Raw genomic sequence first — 10,834 nt, 5'->3', positions numbered from 1 at the left:
GTCAAACTGCAGATATAAGTAAATGCCTAATCTCAAAATCTGTTTCTCTGTCTCACTCCCACTGAAAATCATCAAGCTAAAGTCAAACAATTAACAGAGTCATCCTTTTGCATCATGGAGTTTTCTAGCATATGATGCTATGATACCCCAGGGACTGATTTTAAGCTGCCATCCAAAGGGGAGAAAGGAAAGTAAAATTTATTCCTCATGTACTAGGTTCTATGGCTTTGCAGGTGTGAAAATTAGGAAGAACAGGGTGGGTACAAAATTCGTTGAGAGCTTACTGGCCCCAAAGTAAGGCAGGAAGGTCAAGCGGAGGGAGTGAGCTGACCCATGAATGCCGAGGTTGAAAAGATAGTGGCCATCAAAGCCTGTGTCTGCCACACAATTTTGCCCCACAGGAGCATGTTCTGAATTACAAAAGACTTGAAATATTATGACACAGCAGCCATGGGAAACTGCAGCAGAGGCAAAATGGTCTTCTAAGCCGCCTTGATGCAGATGCTCTGCTCTGGCGAGCTGCCCATTGGCCTCTGTGCTGATGGAGATGATTTCCCTGCATAAAGTTGCTCTAGTTGTCAAAGATGAGCAAGAGGGTGCTGCTAACTTTGAAGTGAGTGTGGCATAAGTGCTTGCTGAGGTAATGGTGAATCACAGCTTTGGATTTCAGGGACAGGGAGTGGGTGCTGTTCCCAGCGTTAGCTCAAGATGAAATTGGACAAGGTCTCCAATTATCCTGGGCTCCTTATTTTTTCTCTTTTCAGGATACAGAGAAGTGATGATTGGTCTGTTTTCTTCAAGTAGTGAGTAACATATTCATTTACATAGTGGTTGCCCTCAGAAAGTGGTCAGGAGCTTGTTTGGGGACATGGGGAACACAAGTTGAAAATCTTATGTAGCCTTTCTGCCTTTCTGATTCTAGTTTTTTTTTTTTTTTTTTTTTTTCCTGTAGGTATGGCATTATAACACGTTCAGCATTTTTCTTTTTCTGGTCTCAGGTGTCCTTTTCCATGAGATGGGACATACTAGAGGTCCTAGACTTTCTAAGTGGGACTCGTGAATCCAGTGAGCTATTGCATCAGGCTGAGAGGCCAGGATAGGGCGTGGCATCCCCTGCCACAGATGGCTGCCAGCCTCCTAGAATTTCTTGCCATAAGGGGAAAGTGAGAGTGTTGACGGATGAACATAGATTCCTGCCCACTCACTGTGGATGGAATTTGATCTGCTTCCACTCAATTCAAGGTCATCAGATCCCTTCTTGTGCTCTCCTGTTCCATCCCAACTCAACCCAACCCCATCCATTCCATCTGTCTCAAATTTTGTAAGTTCCATTTCATTTATGGAGATATAGAATCCTATTCTGCTTAGGGAGCTCCCTCTGTGGACAACACCCTGCTAGCCATCTCAGGGCCGTCATAGGAAACCCCTTGTAAAAGTGACTTAGGAGATTTATCAAGCTGCCCTCAATTTTACTCATTCCAATGCCCTGCTGTTGCTATTCCTGGTCTTCCTCTTGAATGCACCCTCTCCACTTCTCCTCTGAGGCATGTGAGGAGGAAGGAGCATCCGGAGGAAGACTGGAATCTTGGGCCCTGACTAGTTCTTATTTATCTCTGAATCTCAATTTGTGTGCCCAATGTGAGGCACATATTAGGTTGGTGCAAACATAATCGCGGTTTTTGCCATTAAAACTAATTAAAAGTAATGGCAAAAACCACGATTACATTTTCACCAACCTAATATATATTACACATCTTGGTTAATTGCTGTCCATATTAGTTGAATAAATAATAAGTTCTGTGGCCATGGGGCAAGACACTTGTCCTCTCTGGGCTTGTTTCTCTCTCTTGCAGAACAGGCAATTTGACTGGGTCAGTGGTTCTCAGACTCTTGTAGGAAATCTGATTCGGGAAGTCAGTCCCAGTAAAATCAGATTCTGAGAGTCAGAATAGCAGTGATTAAGAGCATTCCAGTGCAGCTCTACCACTTACTAGCTCTGTGATCTCGGACAAGTGACTTAGCTTCTCTAATCTTAGTTTTCTCATGTGTAAAAGGGATGTAATACCCATGTCATATGGTTTCTATGGGAGTTAAATGAGTGATACATGCAAAGTGTTCCCTCCAGTGCCTGGCATGTAAATGGTATCATGTGAGTGTTGGCAATTATCACTTGAGTGGGCCTCTATCGTACATCAAGAGCTGGCCATTTGGTATGAAGAAAATAAAGTTGACTAGAATACTTTCCCTGTCATCAAGAAGTTTATAATCATCCTGGCTAACACGGTGAAACCCCATCTCTACTAAAAATACAAAAAATTGGCCAGGCGTGTTGGAGGGCACCTGTAGTTCCAGCTACTCAGGAGGCTGAGGCAGGAGAATGGAGTGAACCCAGGAGGCGGAGCTTGCAGTGAGCCGAGATTGCACCACTGCACTCCAGCCTGGGCGACAGAGTGAGACTCTGTCTTAAAGAAAAAAAAGTTTGTAATCAGTGAAAAGATAGGTCATAAACTTTGTAAAATGTAAATATATGCATAGGAAAAAACAAAGTATAGTAATATATTATTGGGAGCCATCTGTATAGTAGCACTATTGATACGGTTTTTAAAAATTTATATTCTGAATTTTTACGTTTTCTAAAACGAGCTTCTGTTAAATCTTTGCTTAAGGACAGATAAACATTCATAACAGAATGGTAGAGTTTAACATGGGAAATATTTGGAATTATAATCCAAAAAACTCAAGGTGACTCTTTTCTTTTGTACTATCCCCCTTCATTCGGGATAAAGCAAAGAAAAAACATTGACATGATAAAGCCCTTCAGGGTCTGCTGTTCAGCTTCATTTCTTTCCATTTCCCCTCTCACACTCTGTGGTGCAGCCATTCTGAATTATTTTCTGTTCTCCAAAACAGGTTCAGTCTTAAAGTTCTGCTCAGTCATTCAATCAACCAATATTTATTGAGGACTTACAATAACCCCCTGCGAGAAGAGCAAAATGGAGCAGGGAGCTGACTATGGGAGATTTCTTTAGAGGATAGTTTGTGGTGAACTCCTTTGCCTAAGAAAAAGTAGAAGCCGTATTAGATATTTGATTTATAGTATATTGCTTTGAGAATGAATACAAATAATTTTGGTCGATGAGAATTGTACACAAAAACATTTTAATTCTCAAGTATTACATGTTGTTAGGTAAGCAAGATAAGGTTATTGAGACTAAAATTTTTCCTCCATTTTCTGTATGGGTCTTGGGATGAATTCCCTCTACTTCTATAGCTGCACAGGAGAGGGCTGGCTTCTAGTGAGTGTGCTGTTCGGAGGTGTTGAGAAGCTTCCACCTGTGGGGTAAGTGCCAGGACTAAAAACAGATTATTTTCTAGACCAAGGGCTGCAGAAGAAAAGAAATAGGTAGTTAGTACATTCCCCTTCTTTGTATCCTAGATTCAGCAAACAGACTTCTTTTTCTTTTATTGCCAACTAGTAAATACAGTGTATTAATTGAGAATCTATTATGTACCAGGAAGTGGTGATGAATAAAGGAGATAGAAACCCTGTCCTCAATAATAATAAATATGTATTAATATTCATTACATGATGGGCACTAAATACTTTGCATGTATTAATTCACATAATCCTTATAATAACCTTGGAAGGAAGGTACGCTCATCATCTTCATTTTAGAGATGTAAAAACAGAGGCCTTGAGAAAACAAATACTTGCCTAAGCTGTTACAACTACTAAACAGGAATGGAGGTGTTGCTCGGATTTGAATTCAGTCTTCCTGTCTCTACAGCCCAAGTCTTAAGCACTTATTGTACTATATCATAGCATATATGCATCCTTTCGGAGAACAGCCTCTAGTGAGGCTGCTGAGATCCCCTTGTTGACATGAACAGTTCAGTTAAAGCACATGGGTAGGATAGAGAGGATTAAAATAGGCTACTAAGCATCCAACAGGTAATTTATAAACCACCTTGTAGCACTTTTCTTTTCTGAGACTTTGCAAAGGCTGTCCCACTGCCTGAATAGCCTTTCTTTCTACCCATAGATTGATACACTTAAAAATACTTATATATAATTTACATAAGATGATACACCCACATCTTAAGCATATAGTTAAATGAGTTTTGACAAATGAATGTGTTGGTGTAGCCACTACCCTAATCAAGAACATTTTTGTCACCTAGAAAAGTCCTCTGCACTCACTACCCCACCCTTGACTCTTTCTGCCCAGCTGGATCTGATTTCCGTTAACATAGCTTAGTCTTGTTTGTGTTCTAGAATTACTGGAATCATGCAGTATGTACTTTTTTGTTTTGGCTTCTTTCATTCACCATAATGTTTTTGAGATTTATTCATAATGTGGTGTTTCTTCTGTTTTCTTTTGGTTTTTGTTTTATTACTGAGACCATTGCATTAATTTGCCATACTTTTAACATTATTTTACCTGTTGAAAGCAGTATCTAGAGTGTTTCCAGTTTTTGGCTAATATGAATAAAGGTTCTATAAAAATGTTTATACTTTTTATGAACACATGGCTTTATTCCTTTTGAGTAAATACCCGGGAGGAGAATTGCTGGGTTATCCAACAGGTGTTTACTTAACTGTTTTCTAAAGTGGTTGCATTTTTTTGCATTCCCACCAGTGGTCTAGGAGATTTCCAGTTGCTCCATTTCATCACCAACATTTTGCATTGTTAGTGTTTAATTTTAATGGTTCTAGTGTCTGTGAAGTGATATCTCATCATAGTTTTGATTTGCATTTCCCTGATGACTAATGGTGTTAAATATATTTTCATGTGTTTCTAGGTCATTCACATATCTTCTGAGAAATCTGTGCTTGAATCTTTTGGCTACTTTTTAATTTGTCTCACTTTAAAATATTAAATTATAGGAGTTCTTTATATATTCTGAATTTAAGTTTTTTTAAAAAACTTATTACTCTTTAACTTCAAAAACATTTCAACATTCTAAACACAAAAATAAATAGAATGTTGCAAATTATGTTTAAGTACAGAAGGTTCTTGAACTTTAATTGATGCAGGGGTTCTTCACTTTGCTGACAAGAGTTCTACAGTTTGTTTAAAAACAGTTTAGAAACTATTGCACTTAACTAAAAAAAAAAAAAATCTAAACACTGCTCATGTCAGCTGACCCTGCTTTGTCCACAGCTAAGAATGGCAACAGAATGCTATGTCACTAAATACAGAAACAAGACAACCTGAAGCTAAATAGATGCACTGCAGAGTCAACAGGTCCAACCTCACAGTGCATGCCCTGAGCTTGGGCGCCTCCAAAAGGCACCTTTCCCCATAGCCTCAACACCAAGCAAGGAGCATCAGTAGTTTGCCTGTGTTGTTCTGTTCTTTTTAGAAACTATAAATACATACAGTTGATAACTCAGGGTTTCTAGCTCATAACCATATAATTAACACCACCTTGCAAATAAAAAAAATGCCAGAAATATCTTTAAATGCCTTGTCACGCCAACAGCAAAGTACACAGAATGAGGAAAATACAAAAGTGCCTTTTCATTTTAAAAATACTCGGAGATATGTACAACTCTTGTGCAGTTTCATGGTGCTCCAGACACCCATGGCCACTTCATATAAACCACTGACAATTTCTAGAGTACTTTGAGAGACTACAATATGATTGGATTAAATTTTGTAATTAAATCTAATGAAGGTGATATCATTTGGATGTGTCCCCACCCAAATCTCATATCGAATTGTAGCTCCCATAATTCCCATGTGTCATGAGAGGGACTTGGTGGGAGGTAATGGATTATGGGAGTGGGTCTCTCCTGTGCTATTCTCATGATAGTGAATAAGTCTCATGAGATCTGATGGTTTTATCAAGGGGAATTCCCCTACACAAGCTCCCTCTTGCCTGTCGCCATGTAATATATGCCTTTCTTCTCCTTTGCCTGCCACCATGATTGTGAGGTCTCCCCAGGCATGTGAAACTGTAAGCCCATTAAATTTCTTTTTCTTTATAAATTACCCAGTCCCTGGTATGTCTTTATTAGCAGCATGAGAACTAATACAGTAAATTAGTACCAGGTAGTGGGATGCTGCTGTAAAGATATCTGAAAATGTGGAAGCAACTTTGGAACTGGGTAACAGATAAAGGTTGGAATAGTTTGGAGGGCTCAGGAGAAGATAGGAAAATGTGGGAAGTTTGAAACTTCCTAGAGACTTGCTGGGTTCAGAGACAGGAAGATGTGGGAAAGTTTGGAAATTCCTAGAGACTTGTTGAATGGCTTTGACTAAAATGCTGATAGTGATATGGACAATAAGGTCCAGGCTGAGGTGGTCTCAGATGGAGATGATGAACTTGTTGGGAACCAGAGTAAAGGTCACTCTTTCTATGCAAAGAGACTGGTGGCATTTTTCCCCTGCCCTAGAGATGTGTGGAACTTTGAACTCGAGAGAGATGATTTAGAGTATCTGGTGGAAGAAATTTCTAAGTGGCAAAGTGTTCAAGAGGAAGCAGAGTATAAAAGTTTGAAAAATTTGCAGGCTGATGATGCAATAGAAAAGAAAAACCCATTTTCTGGGGAGACATTCAAGCCTGCTTCAGAAATTCACATAAGTAACAAGGAACAATATGTTAATCATCAAGATGATGGGGAAAATGTCTCCAGGGCATGTCAGAGACCATTGCAGCAGCCCCTGCCTGGAGGCCTAGGAGGAAAAAATGGTTTCCTGGGCCCAGGCCACCCCTGCTGTGTGCAGCCTTAGGACTTGGTGCCCTCTGTGCCAGCCATTCCAGCTGTGGCTAAAAGGGATTAAGGTACAGCTTGGGCCATGGCTTCAGAGGGTGTAAGCTCCAAGCCTTGGCAGCTTCCATGTGGTGTTGAGCCTGCAGGTGCACTGAAGTCAAGAATTGAGGTTTGGGAACCTCCACCTAGATTTCATAGGATGTATGGAAACCCCTGAATGTCCAGAGAAAAGTTTGCTGCAGGGGTGGAACCCTCATGGAGAACCTCTGCTAGGGCAGTGCCAAAAGGACATGTGGGATCAGAGTCCCCACCAGGGCACTGCCAAGTGGAGCTGAGAAGAGGGCCACCATCCTGCAGACCCCAGAATGGTGGATCCCCTAACAGCTTTTCATGCACCTGGAAAAGCCATAGACACTCAATGCCAGCCTCTGATGGCAGCCAGGAGGGGAGCTGTACCCTGCAAAGCCACAGGGGTGGAGCAGGCCAAGTCTGTGGGAGCCCACCTTTTGCATCAGCACTCCCTTGATGTGAGACATGGGCTCAAAGGAGATTGTTTTGGAGCTTTAAGATGATTTGATTGCCCCACTGGATTTTGGACTTGCATGGGTCCTGTAGACCCTTTGTTTTGCCCAATTTCTCCCATTTGGAATGGCTGCATTTACTGAATGCCTGTACCCCATTGTATCGAGGAAGTAACTAACTTGTTTTGATTTTGCAGGCTCATAGGCAGAAGGGACTTGCCTTATTGTGAATGAGACTTTGGACTGTGGACTTTTGAGCTTATGCTGAAATGAGTTAAGATTTTGAGGGACTGTTGGTAAGGCATGATTGGTTTTGAAATGTGAGGACATGAGATTTGGGAGGGGTCGGGGTGAAATAGTATGGTTTGGCTGTATCCCCACCCAAATCTCATCTTTAATTGTAGCTCCCTTAATTTCCATGTGTCATGGGAGGGACCAGGTGGGAGGTAGTTGAATCAGGGGGGTGGATCTTTTCCATGCTTTTCTCATGATAGTGAATAGGTCTTAGGAGATCTGATGGTTTTATAAAGGGGAGTTCTCCTGTACATGGCCTCTTACCTGCCACCATGTAATACTTACCTTTCCCCTCCTTTGCCTTCTGCCATGATTATGAGGCCTCTCTAGCCAGGTGGAGCTGTGAGTCTGTTAAACCTCTTTTTCTTTAAAAATTACCCAGTCTTTGACATGTCTTTATTAGCAGCTTGAGAATTGACTAATACAGAAGGCAGCAGACACCTCTCAAATAAGAGATGTGTCAATTATGGCATTCCCCTACCCTAACGTATTCACAAGGAGACAGATAAGCAATTTTTTCAATCTTGCTCCTTCTCCTCTTCTTCCTTCTCTTCTTAATCTTTCTCTTCCATCTTTCCTGGGCAACTTTAGTGGGATTCTTTTCATCGTCAAACTTTCCTTTAGACTTACAGTCAGCAACATCTTTCTCATGGTTCTCCCTCAGCTTCGCCACCTTACTGATGCAAGGTTGCATTTCACTGTTACTCAAGTTATTCCACATCTCACCCAGCTTTTTTTTTGCCACATCTCCAATAGAGATGCCAGGGTTTGTGGATTCGATCTTGGGGTAGACTTCTGAAAAGAACTGGAAGAATCCAGATGGTGGCCTTTTGAGGGCATTAGAGTCCTTCTTGCCTCCCTTAGCTGATCTATAATCCTTCATTTCCCAAACATGGAGTACTCTATCCACCTTTGCCACTTCATCAAATTTAGACTTCTCTCTCCTAGATATTGTCTGCCACTTCTCAGAGCACTGCTTGGAAAATTTTGCAAAATTGACAGGGGCCTCTGGGTTTTTCTTGTTATGTTCTTCTCTGCACATTTGCACAAAGAAGGTATTAAGCAGACCCTTTGGTTTCTTGGGATCACTTTTAGGCAACCTGACTGTATTGTTTGCTAGTCTAATTTAAGTTTTTTGCTCGATCTATGTATTGTGAATTTTTTTCCCAATCTGGCTTATCTTTTATTTTCTTTATAGTGCATTTTGAAGAATAGAAGCTTTAAGTTTGGATGAAGTCCAATTTATTAATCTTCTTCTATAGCTGAGGCTTTTTTGCATCCTAAGAAACCTGGATTACACCAGGATATGGAGATATTTTTTTTTCTTCTAGGAGTTTCATATTTTTAGCTTTTATCTCTAGGTCTGTGATGTATCTTGAATAAATTTTTGTATATTGTGTGAGGTAACAGTAAAGAATTAATTTATACTGCCTTATAATTATGTCAAGGTTTTCCAATAGAATTTCTTAAAAACAATATTTTCCTATGAAATTACCTTGGCAGCCTTGTTAATTTTAAAGTAAAATAAATTAATTGCATATGTTTGGATGTATATGTGATCTATTTTCTTTCCATTTAGCTATGTATACTTCATATATACCACACGGAATGGATTGTTCTAGGCTTATAGTAAACCTTGAAAGCATGTTGTATAATTTATTCAGCTTTGTTCTTTTTCAAATTTTTTCTGGCTATTCAAAGTAATTTGTATTTCTAAGTAAATTTTAGAATTATCTTGCCATACCTGCAGAGATTTTGACATCATACAATTGGGTAGACATGGCAATTGTATAATACTGAATCTTCCAATCGACAAATAAAGCTTATTTTTTCTAGATTTTTAGTCTTTTTTAGTTTCTCTCTGTAATATTTTACACTTTACAGTGTAGTAGTCTTACTTTTGTTACATTTGTTCCAAAGGTTGTTACATTTTTAGATGCCATTATAAATGGCATTGTTTAATTTTCCAATTATTTTTCTTATTGCACATGAATGCAATTGATTTTGCACATAAATATAATAGATACTGAATTTTTATCCTGTGTCTTTGCTAAATTTCCTTGTTGATAGTAGTAGGTTTTTTTGGGATAAATTCCTTAGTGGATCCTATGTAAACAATCATATTTTTTATAATGAAGATAGTTTTACTTTCTAATCTTGATGTACCAGTTAGAACCTCTAGTATTAACTATTTTTTTAATGACTCATAATTTATTATATTTATTATTTCCTGAGGGCTAGGCATTGTGCTAAAGGCTTTATCTTTTTTTTATTTTTATTTTTATTATTATACTTTGGGTTTTAGGGTACATGTGCACAATGTGCAGGTTTGTTACATATGTATCCATGTGCCATGTTGATTTCCTGCACCCATTAACTCGTCATTTAGCATTAGGTATATCTCCTAATGCTGTCCCTCCCCCCTCCCCCAACCCCACAACAGTCCCCAGAGTGTGATGTTCCCCTTCCTGTGTCCATGAGTTCTCATTGTTCAATTCCCACCTATGAGTGAGAACATGCGGTGTTTGGTTTTTGGTCCTTGTGATAGTTTACTGAGAATGATGGTTTCCAGTTTCATCCATGTCCCTACAAAGGACACGAACTGATCATTTTTTATGGCTGCATAGTATTCCATGGTGTATATGTGCCACATTTTCTTAATCCAGTCTATCGTTGTTGGACATTTGGGTTGGTTCCAACTCTTTGCTATTGTGAATAGTGCCACAATAAACATATGTGTGCATGTGTCTTTATAGCAGCATGATTTATAGTCCTTTGGGTATATACCCAGTAATGGGATGGCTGGGTCAAATGGTATTTCTGGTTCTAGATCCCGGAGGAATCGCCACACTGACTTCCACAATGGTTGAACTAGTTTACAGTCCCACCAACAGTGTAAAAGTGTTCCTATTTCTCCACATCCTCTCCAGCACCTGTTGTTTCCTGATTTTTTAATGATGGGCATTCTAACTGGTGTGAGATGGTATCTCACTGTGGTTTTGATTTGCATTTCTCTGATGGTCAGTGATGATGAGCATTTCTTCATGTTTTTTGGCTGCATAAATGTCTTCTTTTGAGAAGTGTCTGTTCATGTCCTTTGCCCACTTTTTGATGGGGTTGTTTGTTTTTTTCTTGTAAATTTGTTTGAGTTCATTGTAGATTCTGGATATTAGACCTTTGTCAGATGAGTAGGTTGCAAAAATTTTCTCCCATTCTGTAGGTTGCCTGTGCACTCTGATGGTAGTTTCTTTTGCTGTGCAGAAGCTCTTTAGTTTCATTAGATCCCATTTGTCAATTT

General features: G+C 39.5%; 1 pseudogene; it reads right to left on the bottom strand.

Annotated features, from left to right (window-relative positions):
- Positions 1 to 8,027: 8,027 nt before the first annotated feature.
- Positions 8,028 to 10,834, bottom strand: part of LOC100582414 — a 35,144-nt pseudogene continuing 32,337 nt past the window's right edge.

Source organism: Nomascus leucogenys, chromosome 15 (genome assembly GCF_006542625.1).
Source record: "Nomascus leucogenys isolate Asia chromosome 15, Asia_NLE_v1, whole genome shotgun sequence".
Lineage (NCBI taxonomy): Eukaryota > Metazoa > Chordata > Mammalia > Primates > Hylobatidae > Nomascus > Nomascus leucogenys.
The sequence above is the reverse complement of the archived record's forward strand: the minus strand, read 5'-3'. Positions and strand labels throughout refer to the sequence as shown.